The sequence below is a fragment of the Rissa tridactyla genome, chromosome 4 (assembly GCF_028500815.1).
Source record: "Rissa tridactyla isolate bRisTri1 chromosome 4, bRisTri1.patW.cur.20221130, whole genome shotgun sequence".
Lineage (NCBI taxonomy): Eukaryota > Metazoa > Chordata > Aves > Charadriiformes > Laridae > Rissa > Rissa tridactyla.
In genome coordinates, this window is record NC_071469.1 from 4,554,541 (window position 1) to 4,572,657 (window position 18,117).

Below are 18,117 nucleotides of genomic sequence, written 5' to 3' on the forward strand. Positions count from 1 at the left end.
CCCACCAAAGACAGCTCTTACACAGAAGCACAACAGCCTGCTGGGAAGAAACAGAAAGATAATCGCATAATTAACTTATATGAAGAAAGTATGAAATAGGCAGAGGGAGGGAGCCTTTGAGCATCTTCACCTTTGGAGAGTTACAAACTTGATGTACGTTCAGCTTAAAAGATGGGGAGGGAGCAGGAATTCGGACCTTCCCAACATGTGGATTGCGGCACCAAGGCAGCCCGGAGTCTAAAGAAGGCTGGAGTTAGCATTCAGAGCACACAGCCCAGCAGAGTATGGGAAAGGGATAGAGCAGCCCAAAGGCCTGGCGCCACTAACTGACGAGCAGAGCGCAAGTGATAAAGATTTACTGCGAGAGAGGAGGAAACAGTCCGCTGGCCCGATTAGAGCTGTGAATACCGAGTTGTTCAGGGAGGATTTTGCAGCTGACTGATCACAGGCTGTCGGAGCAGGCCTCGGACAACAGCTGCAAGGCTTGCTGGGCTGCAGAAACAAAGGGCGCCTAGCACGGTGCAAAGAAAGAGTTGACAGGTTGTTGTTAGCAGTGGCAAATGTGTGAGGTATGTCACTGTGTGTGAGACGGGGTGGGTTGGGTTGGTGGGGAAGAAGGAGGGCAAGAAGCACAGGCAGCGCTCAGAAAAAGGGAGGGGGGGGCTCGCGGGGGAGGGAGCAGGGACACAGGCTTGGTCAAAGCATTTTCCTAAAATCAGGCCGGTGTTTGTAAGGAGGACAATCACAAGGTCTGTTTACTGCTGCCAAGATGAATTAGCCCATCGTCTCATTTATAGGACGAATCCGGTGGCACAGACTATAAGGTGCATGGCATTAAAGGGACTAATTAGACAATTCCGGCAAATCTGAATTAAGACCCTTTCTTTCTTTGAAAGCTGGAAAGCATTTCTCAGGACTCTAGTCAGATGGCTTAGGTTTTGTTGGCCTTTTTCTTTCTGTTCTGAGAAGGGATGTCTTGTGCAATTCCCTAACTCACAAGGGTCTGCTCTAAATTCTGCTCTGAGCTTCAAGAACAGTTGTTAGGAAGCTGCTGGCATTTACATCATATCTAAAAATGTCCAAACCAAAATTCCGGATTCTGCAGGAATTCAGCTCCCAGTCCAGGGACAAACTTTGCAGCTGGTTCCTCCTGTTAGAGCGGGCGAAACCAGAAGCCCACATGTGAACATACCTGAGGTAAGAGCCTACAGCTGAATTCTCACTCACACATAGAAAACAATCTAGGTTTTTCAAAAGCTGGCTTCTAATCTGACACGCACCCCCCTCTCCAAATAGAGCGTCTGTAGCCAAATGCTTTTCCCAAGCAACTCCGTGCTTTCTGGAGCCATGGTTCACTAAGCTTGTGAATGCCGGGAAGGAATGTATCAATGAAACTCCAGAGATGATCAAAGACAGAAGCTGGAGAAGAGGAGAACTTACTTTCAGCTCCCTCTTTGGCAAGTTTAGGATTCAGTTCTATGAAATCTGGCAACATTTTGCTCCGATTGTGACAAAAACAAAATGTTACAAACACCTCTGAAGCAATGGTGCATGCTGTTTGCACACAACCACCATATTACAGTGGTCACTATTAAAGTGTTTTACAAGCAGTTAAGGTTACCATGGTATTCAGAGTATACTAAGAGAAGGGAAGACCATGAAAATCACAGAAACTTCCAGCACTGCAAGCATCAGATGTTTCATAGTAATTAGTGACATTTTGTAATGCTTCTTGCTTTTTGACATACGCATCTATCGCTAACCAACATATAAGAGACCTTAAGAAACTGCAGCATGTATAGTATCCGATCAATTATACAAACAACGCCTATTTTGATTTTTCTCTTCTAAATGGTCTCTGGGACCCAGTTAGTCTAGTCCCAATGGGCAGCACTTGATACACTGTAAAGGGAATTCAGAACAAGAGGCATTTCAAGGCTTCTAACACAGCTCCATTCTCCCAAAATATAAAAAATACCAGTGTGCAGAATACTCCATCTAGGGGCAGAAATGTAACCCAAAATTTCCTTAGCCTCTGCTTTGACATGTGTTAACCTCATTCTACCAGGACTGAGCGCATGAGAAATAATCAGACATTTCACAGAGGTTCCAAACAGTTCTTCCTCAGTATGAGTCCATAGATTTTTACTTTTTATTATTTTAAATACAGAGCTTCCAGCTTGAGTTTCCGCTTAACAGTGATGAAGAACCCAGGCACTACTTTTATGCGTCTACTAGCAACTGGATTATACTTTAAACTACAAATGTTACCGCAGGAACAATTTATAATCCATCATATCCATATGCTTAAAGTTTTCAGCTGAACAAGGGTGGCCAGTGAGCTCAACTGCAAGGAATAATTAAATGCCTGAAGGACTATTCAGGTAACTATATTTTTGGATACAATTAGGCTTCTACTGAAGTCAAAGCAAGGTCTGAATTAGACTTCAGGAGGAGCAGAAATGGCTTGTGGCAGAGGCATACTTCCAAATGAGAAATTCTCTCTGCAGCTAGATAATTCAATATCATTTACACTTAATATTAGCACACGGGATTTGTTCATCAAGTGTATTTGAGAGCAATGTAGACAGAAGCGACAAATTTGCAGGCTCAGAAAAAAAACTGAAAAGATACAATAATGCCCATTAACAGGTTTTTCTCTTTAGGAAAAATAAAATAAAATAAAATAATTACAGCAAGTATATCAAGTCCTTCCCTCTAATTATACGTTTTCTTTATACAAATGGCTTTCAGCTGATAAGTCCTCACTAATTTTCCTTAGTAAGCAATGGGTTACAGCTTGTCTATAATGCTACGGCTCCGCGCTGCACTGCGTCTTGCTCTTTGTCTCTCCGATACACAGCGGCTGCATCTGAGGCTGGTGCAACACTTTGGAAAGTAATCAGATTACTTCCTACATTTGCTCTCCTTAAACACCTACATTTGATCACCTCCATTCTTCCTGCTCAGCCTCTCAGCTGCAAACTTCATACTTCATAGATGCGAAGGTTAGAATTTTCTAGACACCGCTTTAATTTTTCAAATAGCAATCCAATTACTGAGCAAATTGGCACATGTGCCTAGTTACATAGTGACTTGGCACTGCCTCCTCTCATTGCTGGCAGTGATGAATGTGTTCCCCCTCAGCCCTCCTCGTCTATCTGCTCCAGCCCCCGAGCCAACACCAGTGACCACATAAGGAGAGTGCCTGGCAGCTGCAAGCCCGAGGTGCCAAGAGGCAGATTGTATTCTGTAGCAGCAGGATCTGGGTCTGTGACTGGCTTCCTGGCTAGTCTTTTGTAAGACCTTTTCCATGGCCTCTAGGTTGGCTCTAATGAAGCCTGTAGAAATGCCTGCAGGGAGCTGGTATAGAAGTGAGTTAAGTCAAAGGTTTAATTTAGTTTCTAAAGTGAAGTGAATGTATATTGGCCTTCTTTTTCCACCCTGCAATTATACTCCTGCCACATTTATGAGAAAATACAGTATTCATTCAACAATAGGAGTGCATTCCTGGGTATGTCTGCACCGCACATTGGGGCAAAGATCCCCAAGCCAGCCTCAATTAACTTAGCTGCAGAACCAGAAGCAATATAGCTGTGTTTGCTCGGTGTGACACCCGAGCTAATTAACTATGTATGGCAGTAACAGAGCTTTACTGTTTCTGGCACTGAAGCCTGTATCCCTGTGTGGTAATCTGCTACAGACATGCCAGCTCACTTGGAGGCAACCTGAGGGCTCCCTAAGCTGATGTTGCCTTGCACTGCAGAGATACATTCAGGAATACTCCAGGAACTGGCAGGAATTTGTTGACCTCTTTACATCATGTGAGAGCGATGAGGCTACAGATGTGGTTACAGTAAATCTGGACTGTTCTTCTTCCATCCATTCACATTCTTTTATTACTCACAACATCACGGTTACAGAGCATCTTTAAGTAATGTGTTAAGCATCTTGAGCAGCATCTGTCACATGTGGTGCTTTCTAAATTTCTCACTTCCTCCTCCAGGGGCAAAAAAGCTGGACAAAGATATTTTAAAGTATTCCTCGAACTTGCGTTTTCTGTCTACAGAAAATCTACAAAAAAGGAAATTTGGGTCTTAGCCCATAAGTTAACTTCTTTGGGCTACTTAGAAAGCCATTTTCAATTATTTCAATGCAGCAGATAAGAACTTTCTAACAACAGGATATTCTTTCCCCATCTGTATTTTTTTTGTTATGATCTCCAAGAAATTAACTTTCTTAAAATAAATGAGTACAGGTACCAAAGACCAGAGAGGCACTATGATCCCTGTAATACAAACAGGCTTGGTGAAAGTAAAAAACAAAACACAACAACCTGCCAACTATTCCTGTTTTGGAATCCCACTTCAGGCATACCAAGTAGCTACCGGAGAGAATCAGAGTTATTTGTCCAGCAACTTTCTTATGCAGATGGTAGTCTGGAAAAATATCCGAGTGGACTCTGAACTGCACACACCGGAATATTTTGACGAGTTTGCTTGCTTGGACTTTACTTATGAGTACAGTTGTTTGTTACTGATGGAATTTTTCCCTTTTTTTTTTTTTCTAAACAAGGTATGTTGACAGAGGTACTTAATGAGATCTCAGAGCTTTGATAATTACATTATATTTAATTAAATTGCCCTTATTTATCATTTTAGAGCTTTAACAGCTGAGCTGCCTTTACGGATGTTCATATTGCTTGATATCCATAGGTAGACAGGAAGCCTAAGATCTTACATTGACTTTCTAGATAACAAAGGTGAGTTGCAATTCAAAGAACCACCATAAGGACCTGAGGACTTTCTCTTCAAATCTAATCACCCCAACTCTCAAGACTGACTTTTGCACAAGGCAGCAAACACAATGATAAATTTTAAACACACATAACTCTCAGACTATCCATCAGTACAAGCACATATGACTGAGATGCAGCAACGGGGATTTTAAGAGTGATATGAGAGCACCATTTTCCCATTATCCTCCCTGCCTCTGCCACAATTTTGCATGGGTTACTTGAGGAGTTGTTTTCAACAAACACTAAATTCTACACAGACTGTATTGGTAATATATTTAGAATAGTGATTTAAAACAACAGGGACTTTTATGGACAAATCTCATAGTAAACCTACTAATCTGTTTTGTAAGAATGGGTCTGTCCATCAGAACCTAATGAAGTGCTCTGGTGACTGCAGTGGCTTACAGACAGACACTTTCAGAAACACAAACACATTTTGATTAACAGTCTTCAGATTATGTTCAAGAGACCCCTGGGAATCCTTGGACTGATTCTAAGGCACCAGGAAAGGTAAAGTGCATGCAGTATCGCTAGGCTTCGTAACATTATTCAGGGGTTTGTACCTCTGTATTTCAGTGATGTTCAAACGAAAGGTAAAAACCTCAGAGCTATAGAAGATGTGCTGTCCTATTGTCACCTTCAATACCTTCTACAGGAGCAGGAAACTGAGGTGGAAACTGGACTTGTACTCCTGGCTAAAAACCTGTAGGACACAAGGAAGAGTTAGTTATCCAGAAGGGCACATAAGCATGTGCTTAACACTGGGCACATGAATGCCTCAAACGTATAAAAGCTCACATGCCAAAGTTAGCAACATTGCTGTAGCCAAGTTGTGCTGAGAGTTAAACATGCACTTAAGAGCTTTGCTGGATGGCAGCCATTTACAGATGTACAATCGGTACAGAGACATGTAGGCAGAGATGTCCTTTATTGGGTCCACTGAATTCTCTTCTTGAAGATACACACTTGGTTATTTTGATTAACGTACTCATAAACCCAAATACTCCTGATTAGATCTCAGACACTAGCACATGTATCATTTTGCCGGGAGTCCTTTATTTACCACACTTATTAAAAATTCAGGGCCAGACAAACAATTCAAAGTCAAATGCAAAAAGCAGCTGGAATCTGATAATACAGGACTCTCCCAGTTCCTGTTGTCTTCCTTCATTCTTGATTTGTTTGCTTTGAAGATGCTCATAGATCCTTGTCTGCATGTAATACCTCCTAACAGCAGCTTGATGAATAAGAGAAGAGAAAGTAGAAGAAAAACAATAGGAAAGGCACTAAGAGCACTAAGTTGTTCTTTCTGGGATGGGCATCAGACATATGCTCCCTACTCCAGTCACAGTGCAATCAAAGCTGTCCTGTGCCACTGCCAAGAACTGCAACAGGTGCCAAAAGATTACAGCATTGGTTAAATCCACTCCTAAGGCACCAGCTCAGGGACTGATCCAAATCTCAGAAGCCAATGAACATCTTTCCCTAGACGTCAATTGTTTTCAACTAGTTCCCTCTTATTTCCAGTGTGATGCTGGGGGTGGGGGACACAAATAAATTCAACTGCCAGGAGGCAATCCTCTAATTTCGCCACTTGCAAGGCTGGACAGACGCCAAAGCCACGCACAGCCTCCCAAACGCATTTGTAAGGTAATTAATATTTTATATTCACAACAATAAGAGAGCTTCATTCACGAGGCACTATTAACACAGTTTCTGGTTCCATTCTCCCCAGCACATTACAATGACAACTCCATGCCAGCAGCAGCCACATGGCCTAAAGGTGCCAAGCTGGCAAGGATAGTCTCTCACAGAATTTGGCATCCAACCCCTTGGCAAACCCCTCGGCAGTTGTGCTTGGCTGCTTTCAGATCCGTCATGTGGTTAGGCTGCTGATAGCATAGGAGGGTGCTGCGTCCTCTGGGCACCATTTCACTTTAACACCTGTCTGATTCGGAGGAATGCGCGCACATGGAGAGCAAGATTCCCGCACAAATCCTCCCCGGGACCCAGAGCACATGCTCCATTTGTTCCTGAAAGGGGTCGTTTCCTCAGACCCACAAGTGCGCTTTTTTTTTCCCCCCCTCCTCCTCTTCCCCTTCACATATCTGTATGCAGCCCTTAGAGGGTCCTACATCCTGCCATGCATTCCACATGTGTTGGAGGTTTGCTCTGTGAACCAGGAATACAAAACATAGCCTTTTTGTGTATAATGAAATCTCATATTTTACTGTGCTCATATAAAGCCATTTCTTTGTGAATAAGACTTTTTTATTTGTGACATTTTAACGATCTACAAATGTTTGGTATAGATGAAAGGAAATGATTATTTCCAGGTCACCTTGCAGTAATACTCTTTGATATGCACCATAATTCCAATTAAATTGAGTAATAAGGGAGGGGGGGAAACCCTTCAAACATTTAGAGTGCCACTGAAGCAGAAATATTTTAAAAGAAAAACACTAAAACAAGCATACATCATTTGCCACAAGCCACAGAATATCAGAGAGGGGAATAGATAAGAAAATTCAAAGCCCTTTTTCCACTAGGGACTACTCAAAAATACGTGGCTCTTACAACACGCAGATTGTGAGAATAGAACTCTGTGCCCCACAAACACCATGTATCATTGTAGTGAATGCAAAGAGTTTCCATGTCACAGGATTGGGTCTGACCTGGGCTCCAAATTTAGTGAAATAATCCCAGATCTGCTGCCTCAGAGGTGCTTGTGAAAAATCCCAACTACCACCCCACGCTTGGCAGACGCAGCTCTCCGGGAGCGCTAGGGCAGAGGTACGGTAGGTGTGCAGAGAAGCGTGTTGAGACTTTGCATAGCACCTCTCGAAAGCTGTGCCTGTCCGAAAGCACTCCTATCCACCTCTGGTTTGCACGAACGGCCTGCACTGATTCATCCAGTACATTCTGACACTTTTGAGCACGGTTATCTTTGGATCAGACACTCTCTAAAGCCTGTGAAATAAATGCAAGTCTTTGGTTGCTAAGCTCATGGTCACAAAATAACTGCTATCGCTCACTCTAGCGGGAAGGCTCTGTGTACCCATTTCACCCCAACTGGAACGTACAAATAAAAGCCAGAACTCCTGTGTTCTACTTCAAGCCATACCGTTTCCCTGTCACGCTGTTACCGTGATTTTTGTTTTGCATCAAGGTTATGGCCCACAGACACCAGCCAAGGCCTCCCCGTGCCAGGCAGAGCACTAGCACAGAACACAAACCCTGCTCACTGCACGTAATTCTGCATCTATCAGTATCCCTGTGTTTAGCCATCTGAAGTGGTTTTTTTTTTTTTTTTAACTAAAGGTTGGGTTGTTTTTTTTTAAAAAAAAAAAAAGGCAAACAAAACCCAACCAAATAACTACTGTTTTGAGACCCTCATACTAAAAGTAAAACAAGCTTAAATCCGACATCACAATCAGAAGGTCACTGGGACTGTCCACGTATAAAAATTTTAAAGTGATTTGAACAGAAGATAGGATAAAGCATTTACAAAGTTACTCTTCTCGTGCCCTACTCTAGCATCATGTAAGCAACTTATTTTGTTTTAAGGGAGCTGGCTTGTGTTTTGTTTTGTTGGGGTTTTTTTCCTTCTTGAACAGCTCTTCACTATCTATTGGGGAAAAAAAAAAAAAAACAAACCCAAAACATTCTCTCCCCCCTCCTCTGAAACACATGCTTTCTTCAGAACACTTGGGTGACACACAGGATGGACACTGGGACCATGACAAATTGAAGATCCAGCATCTTGGAGGCTTTGCTGGCCACAAGCCAAACCTTTCTGGAATGGAAAAAGCTTTTCAATAAGGCATTTTCAGTAACAAATTCAGTATTTAACCCTTGGGAGGTAACAAAATATCCCAACTTAAAATTGTTATTCAGTTACATATGAAATGTTGTTATTTCAGATAATTTTTAGGAGTTTCTGTAATTACATTATTTTCCATTCCTTTTTCTTTGTGACCTGAGCAATTGATTTCCATTGTCATTAAAGCACCTGGCTTTTGGAGCAAGGGAGACGAAAAGTAAGTACCAAGTAAACATATAAAACTCTCTAGCAACATTCCTGGAATAGTTTTTCTGTAAAGTACATGGCATGTTCAGAACACATGATTTTGTAGTACAAAGATCTTATTGGCTTCACCGCTCAGTGTGGTCATCTGAGATTCATGCCAAAAAAACCTACCACACTGTATCGTCATTTATTTTCCATCTCTGTGTACACATATACTCTTTCTAAAAAGAAAGATCCTAATTCCTGCACAAATTCACAAGCTGAATGCATGTTATATTATCTTCCCTTGAAAATGATAACCTAAGAACAGGGTGCTGTATGTTACTCTTGGCAACTAAAGCAGGAACAAGTACGTACAGGACTTCAGAAGAGCCAAGAAAAGAACAGCAGCCAGGGAGGAGGATTTGCCTCTGACAGGTTCCTTGCACCTCCTTTCCGCAGCAAGCTGGTGTTTGGTACCAAGAGCAGACTTGTTCTCATATGAGTCTCAGTTGGACTGAGCCCTGGAACGAACACACCATACAGCATGGCTTATATACGAGTTATATGGAAGAGCAAGGAAAGAAAAAAAAAAAATTTAGCATCAAAGTCAGAAAAGCCTCCAGTTTCAATTACATAGATGTAAACCTACACAAATAGACCTTGCCAGATGTTTCCTTATCATAATACACTTCCCCTTATTAACATGACTAAATAAATAAAACTTACCCGAATCAAATCCTGACCATTTCCCCATTTTAAACTTAATGAATTTTCTCAGGTTTATGCACTTTTTCAGCATGCAATCTTAAGTCAAGAGCTTCTTCATGAGAACATGCCTGATTGGGGACTTTATTTTTTTTTAAAAAACAGTTATTGTGCCATGACACAAGGGTAGAACATGGTTTTAAAGGGCTGCTGACTCTGGACAATTTATATGCTAATTTCAGAAATGATTCCTCCTACATTAAATAAGGAGCTAAGGAATGTTCCAAAGGTCTAGACAGACACCATTAACAGATTGGGTAAATCAACGCTAATACTGCCCACAGCGCATTACACCGTGTGAACTTTCTTCTCTGCACACACTTTACTAATTTTAGTTCCACGTGGTTCCTCAGCTGACTGGCCAAAATATAAACTACACCAACTACCTAAAGCCTCCCCGTGCCCATCTTGACCTTGGACTTGCCTTTAATATTAAACTTGAGGGAAAAAACGGAATGGTCACGCTTTTTTTATCCATGGTACATTTATAAATGGTTTATAAAGGGTTAACAAATAATTAATAGATTATGAAAATGTTAAAAAAGTATGGACAGCTATCAACAATAAGGATAGCTGTTACACACCTAATGATCAGCATTTTAGGAAAGTGCAATGCAGACCCATAGCCCGAACTCCATCAGTGTAAAGGCTAAGTCTGGCAAACAATTCAAATATCTTCAAACTTGTTTGAGCACTAACAAATCCCCCAACATTTATTAGCAGCGTTCTGAGGCTATTATTATTTTAAAGGACAAGTCACATCTGACTCCAAATTTAGACTTTGTACAAACAAGCTGTTATAAAGCCTTAGAATAACAGAGAGATTTCCAGGTTTTATTTTACTTCCAATAAAAATGATCTTTAAACAAATTCTCGTATGGTATATGTAATCCTAACAATGCAGAACTGAAAAACTCAAAATGAAACAAGCATCACTAAATCAAAATAGAAGGATCATAAAATACTAAGATCCATTGAATTTTTGAAATTCCTTCTGGTTTTATATCTTGGCTTACTAGCTACGCTGCCAAAACAAGGCAGTGATGCAAAGTGTGATGCTGACTCTAAGTGCTTAGCTGTCACAGAGCGGGGGGGGAAGATAATTAAAATAAAAAAATCTCACTTCTGATGAAATTTTGGTTTTAGAAGTTAACTGAAATCAGCATCCAGAGCATTTACAGCATCTTGTGCATTATCATGATGTGACAAGTCTTGCAATCTCACTTACTGGTAAACTTTAAGGTACTAAATACTATGAGATACCTTCACATGACAAAAATCTGATTTCTCTTCAAACGAAGTAAGAGCTTCCGATAGATTTTCTGTCTTTTTTTTCTTTCCACTTAACTGTCTGAGGATTATACTAAACTCAAGTCACACAACCTTCTAATACCTTCCGTAAGGGATAGTGTAACATTTTGGGGACAGAGAATTGAATATTAAGTCAAAAGAGCACTGGGCATGCGCCTCCTCTCATTGAATTCAATAGCTGAACTTCCACTGAGTGCCAAGGAATTGGATTAGGTATTCTGTTTATAGTGTGGGTGCCAGCAAACTCGTCCCCCCCTAGTCACACACACACACATACCAGCTAATCAGTGCACTACAACCTAATTATATCATAGGACCTATCTCTCAGCAAACTACAATCAGGTATGAAGTGCAGCCTTCCACAAACCAGTACAAGCAGGACCCCAAAACCTGAAACAGCTACTATATCGCACACAGCCAAGAACACACTTTGTTATACATCAGACACCTCAGTCAAATGACTCCTGATAATGATCAATGATGGTAAATTGGCAGCTGGGCTACTGGAAAAATTCCAAACTTCACCTTGCAGCTACAGGAATGAGGAGGATATATGTGAATGTGATCTTTGGCAGGGAAAGGTACATTGTTTCACTGCTGTGGGAAAATGCTCAATGCTCAAACTTTTCCTTAAATTAAGATTACAATGAAACATTAGAGGTAGCATTATTAACAATAATCAACTTCCCTGGCTAAATGAAAAAATAACTCCAAACCCATCTACGATCTGCAGAATAAAAATAATACAATAATCTAGCATTTCATACCTGCACTTTTTTTCTGAGCTCTTCAGCAGAGAGGCTTACTGCAAAGAGAATAGGCCCTTGTGTGCTTTGGTTTTTGAAACTCAAGGAAGTTCCCAACTTACATGTTCCTTTTCCCCATCAATGAATGAAAAGAAGATTAATCAAAGTTTTGAGGTTACACTATAACACCTTTGAGATACTGAAAACAAGCAGCCTTGGACCCCAAATTTATGTCTAAATTGTGAACCTGGCCCAGGAAATAACGTGTTTCTGAAGAGAGACATAGAATGTATACAGCTTTAAAAAGGATTTGGGGATCTCAGAAACAAGAGTTGTTGCTGAACTCCATGACATACAGAAAAACTGAGCTGGCTTTATAATCTTCGTGTCAGAACCATTGCCATAAAACATTCCATTGCCTTACACCAAGTCAGGACCTTCCCTCCAACCATGAGACATTCCACCACTGACCATGCTGGAGTTCTGCCATTGCTACTGTTGGGGCAGTATCTCACCTTGCGCCCACAGCACAGGAAGCACTAAGGAGACACTGTATGCTATGGGAAGCCAGGTTCACAAAAAAAAAAAAAAAAAAAAGTATGTTTCTTGGATATTGTCTTTCAGCTTTTCCTAAGACAAGAATAAAAACCTAGTACAATGATAAGTATTCATACAGATACGCTTCCCAAGAAGCCACTAGTAAAGCACAAGCGGACAGATGTCTGCTATTGAGTACGCATGTGCAAACATACACATAAATATATATGTAAAAACACCCTACACTTCTCAACAGAAAGAAGAGTGATCCCCAGTCAGAGATCATCCAGAGGCTCTGACTCGGCATTGTCCACCCAGTTTAGAGCCACCTTTCTCCTGACCTTTCTCAGTTTTTTTACCTCAGCTTCATTCCATCATCATTTTCCTCCTGTGCAGGTTCAGCCAGATCCTTTCCTTAATCAATCCATTTCGTTTCCCCTAGAAGATACCTTATCTCAAAAAGAAAAAAAAAAAAAAAAAACAAAAAACAACCCACTGAAATGAATGGTATTTTATTATATCATTACTTCTCTGTATGTCCCTTTCCTCATGCTGCCTTTTTAGATTACAGTTTCTTTAGGACAGGGATTATTTACTGTTCTGTATACTAATACAAACACAACCCCGATCTTACCCAGACTCCAGTCATGACCATAAGAAGTTGAGAATAAAAACAAACTGCCTTTGCCCTAGGTAAATGCTCTCCAGAGTGACATCAATTATGTTTATCCATCTCTGCAAAAGGAACCCCAGAAAGCACATGCCAAACATTATAGAACTTAAATCACTATTGCTTTTGAAAAACATTTATTCCAAACAAATTTTATACCATGAAATGTAATCACACTTTTATTCTAGGCATCCCTGAAACATTAAATCATGGTGGCAAATTTGTTTTTATTCAAGTCTTGCTCATTTATCTTTTCAGGGTACTTAGGAGTAATTCATACCTGTTCACAATCACTCTTTTCACTGAGCTGCCTGAATACAATTAGGAAAACGTTCAATTCATAAAAGTAGTTCTATGAGAGACCATATTTGGATATAGAAGAATTTCAAAAGACTCAGGAAGACACCTTGAAAACCATTTAAAAAACAAAACAAAACATTTCTGAACATGTTCAGCATCTAAATATTTTTTACTGATACTTTTATAGCAACGATTTACTTCACGTTCTTAGTGGCAAAGCACTTGGAAAATTTGAAAAGCTAGGCTACAGGTATGTCACCCATCTGCTCTTAGGGTCAAAAAAACCCCACAGTGACATTCTCTGCTATTTTCATAACACACCACATGTCTGACTAAAGGCCACTGAAAATCTTTCAGGCTCTTCAGTGGACTTAGAATCAAGAAATAATTCCCTCTTCTGCAGAACAGCTCAAAAGCAACTTAACCACAAATTCTGCAGAGTAGCAGATGAATTTCTATCACTCTTCAGAAAGCAGGAACTCAGAATCACAGCCTTCTAGTCAGGAAAAACGTATTGGGTTATTGCAAGGACTAACGCATTCTGAGATGCCAAAGGATCTGTTTTCTTTCCCATGAAGCTCAAGTTTCCACCTTTGGCTACGTTCTCAGAATACAAAGTCCTGTTTTCAACCCAACTCAGCAGGGCATGAAACAAGGAGAGTGGAAGAACTTCCCTGAGCGTGCGCTGAGCAGTCAGCCAAGGCTGCTGTAGAAAGAGACATCAGTTTCAGATCAAGATGGACCATTACAGCCACCTTATCTAATCACCTCCCTCATGCAGACCAGAAACTATCAGGCAGATCTAAAAAGCTTAAAACTGCACATTCCAGAAAGGCATCCACTTGGCAGCTCTGAAGTAAAACAATAATGCTTCAGAATGCCATACTGCTTGAAAAGGGACATCTGAAGTTTTTGCTGTGAACATTACTCAGATATGGAGAGGATGTACCTCTCCATATGCTTAATATGCTCCATGGTGCTTAATATACACCATACCTCATGCATTCAGAAAGAACAGAGTGGATTAGATCTATGGTCAAAACCTGGCAGGAACAGTTCTTTCAGGAAGGGAGTTTTAGTAGTTTATCCATGAATTTAAGCTAAATTAAGTAGGTGATAAATCCTTCAGCCCTCTGCTGGTGAAGTGAGGGAGAGGAAACAGACAAAATGATGGAAACATTATTTTATGAATGATACATAATCATTAATTTCTTTTTATATAAGACCACATGAAATTCCAGAGGTCTGTGGTATACTGAAAAAAGAGGCATAACACCCAGATTTGTAATTGGGCCACCATTTTACCGCTGAATGAGGGTAATGAGTCAGGACTTAAACAAGAACATGCAAAATGCTGAAGAAAAAGAAGCACACATGCTTTTTTTGGCATCTATGGTCAGAATGTCTCTGAAATGCCCTAGACCATATTACAGAAGAAATCATGGTATTAATGCAACCACATGGGTTATTGACAGCTATTTACCATGTGCAAAGATAGCTCTACCACTACCTGTCAACATTATAGCTCATACTCAGCGTAGATTCAAGCGAACTACTCTACAGTTTTTACATTTCAATATTCCTGGGAAATCACTACCACCATGAGGACAGTACACATACTAGGACACCAAGGCACCTCAAACTGCCAGATGCCACTAGCGTTTATATGGACATATGTACATTGCTTTCCCGTCCACAGACTTGTCACTTCAGAGTAACTGCGTTTCACCTCAAAGTGCCCCAAAAATACATTGATACTCTGATGACTTCGGTTGCCCTTCTTCAAAATGCCTTCTTTCCTCTTTGTTCGCTCAAAAATTTGTGTAGCATCTTTCCTAATTACACAGCCTGAAGCTTTCTAGCTCAAACGAACTTGCATTAAAACAGGAAAGTCACTGAGCCTAAAAATCACCCTTTTAAACATGTGAGGTTTGGATGCACTTTTGCTGAATCCAAGGCAGATCCAAGGAAACCCTCAGGAATTCCTGCTAGCGTTAGTAGCAGATCTGACCTTTGGTTGCAGTCACCGAGGCTGTAGGGACTTGACACACCAGCAAGTGCCTATCTTACAGATCCTCATGCTATTTTGTTAACATGATGTTTTTATGTCTCTTAGAGATTTGCCCTAAGATAGCATCCTTCGCAACAGCCTGCAGAGGTACACATGCAATTATCAGCCTGCGAAATGCCCTTTTCCACCCACTGGAAACGATCAAATATCTTTGACACAGGGAAGCTTAACTGAGAGGAAATGGTGGTTATCCTCTTGAAGTAACCCCTAGAGAAGACGAGAATGTCATTGCAAACTTGTGGGAAAAAAAGTTTTTCCATTGTCAGCATGTAAAATAGGCACAGGACAATAGGCACTGTGTTTTTTCTGCAATCAGGTTGACAAATCCCTGAATAGGAAGAAAATGAAAGTCAGAGGCAATTTGTTCCAAAAAACTATTAATTAACTAAGGGTTACAAAGTTGAGGTTTAGAGAGCTGACTTCTCAAAGAGACAGAAGCAGCACACAGTCTTGAAAAGGACATGAAACATCAGTACTAGAACGGTTATAATGGACTTATAATAAATAGCCTTATAAGTTTTTCCAATATCAGCCTCTTTCCTCAACCAGTGTCTTTGTCCAAGAGAAGATAAGAAATTTCTGCTATGCATACTACAAACAAAAAATTGACAGTACTCCCATTAGTCGCCTTCATTTTCTACCACCAATTCTCTTCATCACCACAGGCTGACATAATCCCAAAGTGCCTTCAAATAAATTCTCTGCAGATAAAAAGCTCAGTGTTGTTTCTACCGTCACATTCTCACTGATGACTGCACTCCTAGTATGCACATTAGTGCCAACGAGAGGTATCATAAGAGTTTGTACACTTGACCTTCAGTACCATAATTCCTGTCATTGCCAGTCTACACCTTAACATTCTGCAAAAATTAATACAAAGCATGGAAGCAAATAATGAAGCACTGCACGAGGGGACATTTTCCCCCTGTACAGGCAAATACAAATAAATGCTGAGCTGTGTGGATGCAGCAACTAACACGGGAATTACTTAAGCCAATAAGAGAAAATGGCAGGGATGAACTGAATTCGCTATACTTAAACTGCTGCAGATACAACAAACAAGATCATCTAATGTAATAACTTCATGACATCTGGTCCAAATATAAGGAACAAAGTCTCACTACTGTCATACCATAGTTGCCATCTTTTCCCGTTCTGTTTTGTACCTTCCACTAGGCAGCTCCCTTGGCTGTAACATCTACCTCCTAACTGCTCCCTAAGTGATGCGGTAGACTACATTTCTCACAGAAAGCACGTTACTTCATTACTGAGAGAGACGCACTCATTTTGTCCCACCAAATCAGTGCTGATACCTCTAAGACTTACCCCGCTCTGTGTTACCATGACAGTTGAGATCACCTGAAACTTCTACGCTTACTCTGATGCCCTGCCCTCTCGGCTTCCCAAACAGAGGCACAAACACACAAAGACAGGGTTTCATCACAAAGAATCAAGTCCGGGTGCACTCAGTGAAGGCTGAAATTGTGGAATTTGTTTCCTGCTTTGGGTTTTCTAGAGTTCATCTCCATGCAATGTCTTCTTGCTTGGAATGGGTGAGTAAAACTAAAGAAAACAATAACCAGACCTTCCTTTAACTGAACAGCTTTCCTTTCACACTGTTTCTTGCCTTATTTTGTAAGCTTTTCAGAGCAGGGGACATCTGATGTCTTTGTCAACTGATGTGTTAACTTCTAATAACTATCTCTAGCAGTAATACAACTAAAATAGTAATATAATCTTAGCAACATCTTTCTTCAAAGTGTTCCCAACAGTATTCAAAATAGGGTGTAAAAATAGGTTTATTAAGCTCTGCAGGAGCCAAAAGCCCTTATTCTTTGAAGAGGCTATATGCCACCAGTGAACAAGGGTTTAAGGCTCCTAAGGAGCTAGGATTCTGGAAATGCTGACTCTTACTGGTACAAGATAACAACTTTTAGAATGCAGGAGCAAGCACTGAATTCTGAGCTCAGTGAGAGCTTGGAAAGAGGGCAGCTCTTCTTCACAGGCAATATCTTGTTTCTATAGGTTGCAGGCCTCGGCATCAGCAGGGACTCCCAAATCCAGTCGAGTCTTGAATGAAACAGAAGTCAGTGTAGTTCAGAAAAACTCAGCATTACCAAGGCAAGATCTTGAGTCCAAACTGTTAAGGATTTGGTAGCTCACATTCAGCTCAGCAATCTGTAGGAGCTGTGAGCCAGAGGTCCCTCCCTGTCGAAGGGACATACAATTCTCAGACCAGCCTGTCCATGATACCTGTAGGAAGTCCATGGGGGCGGCCACTTATGCTTCCTTCAAATACCCTAAGTGGGGGCACTTGCCCAAAAACTGCTTATCTTCAAAATAAAATATGGCCATGTAGCATAGCATTGCACACATTGTCATTCAACCTATGGAGGATTGCTCCCAGCATGAATTGTTAGTGGGACCTTCCAAACATAGTAGAAATTAAAACCTGGTGGTGGAATACTTCTCTCCAGTTGCCTATTTTTAAACTTTCCTATTCCTAGGCAAAGCAGCAAAAGAAAGATGTTAAATTCCTTTCAATCACTGAGTTTCCATGTCTGCAGTGATACTGCCCATAAAGTATTAGATTGATTTCCACAGTAACGATAGCAGAATGGGCAATTAGAAGGTAAGATATTTACTTACGATAGCAACAACTCACAAACACAACTTAGCAAAAGCTAGCAGACAAAGTTGTAACTTCATAATGTGTATGATGAAAAGGAAATATGCATGTTTGTATGTATGTGTGCTACAGTTTGTGTCTTCAAGGACATAACACGTTCCGCTGTATGAGCTACATTGTGAAGTATACAGCATCAGCCCTCTCCAGGCCTGATGTTAAAGGAAAACACAAAACACATAAAAATACATTCTCTATCTCTTCACTGAGACGAACACATA

General features: G+C 40.7%; 1 protein-coding gene across 1 annotated transcript in view; it reads right to left on the reverse strand.

Annotated features, from left to right (window-relative positions):
• Nucleotides 1-9,886, reverse strand: part of SMIM38 (small integral membrane protein 38) — a 36,513-nt gene extending 26,627 nt beyond the window's left edge. Inside the window, exons 1-3 of the mRNA XM_054198612.1 lie at nt 9,537-9,886; nt 9,186-9,331; nt 5,362-5,501 (exon numbers count right to left, since the gene is read on the reverse strand). The gene's annotated coding sequence lies outside the window, so the exon portion shown is untranslated. The remainder of the gene's footprint in view (nt 1-5,361; nt 5,502-9,185; nt 9,332-9,536) is intronic.
• Nucleotides 9,887-18,117: the final 8,231 nt, after the last annotated feature.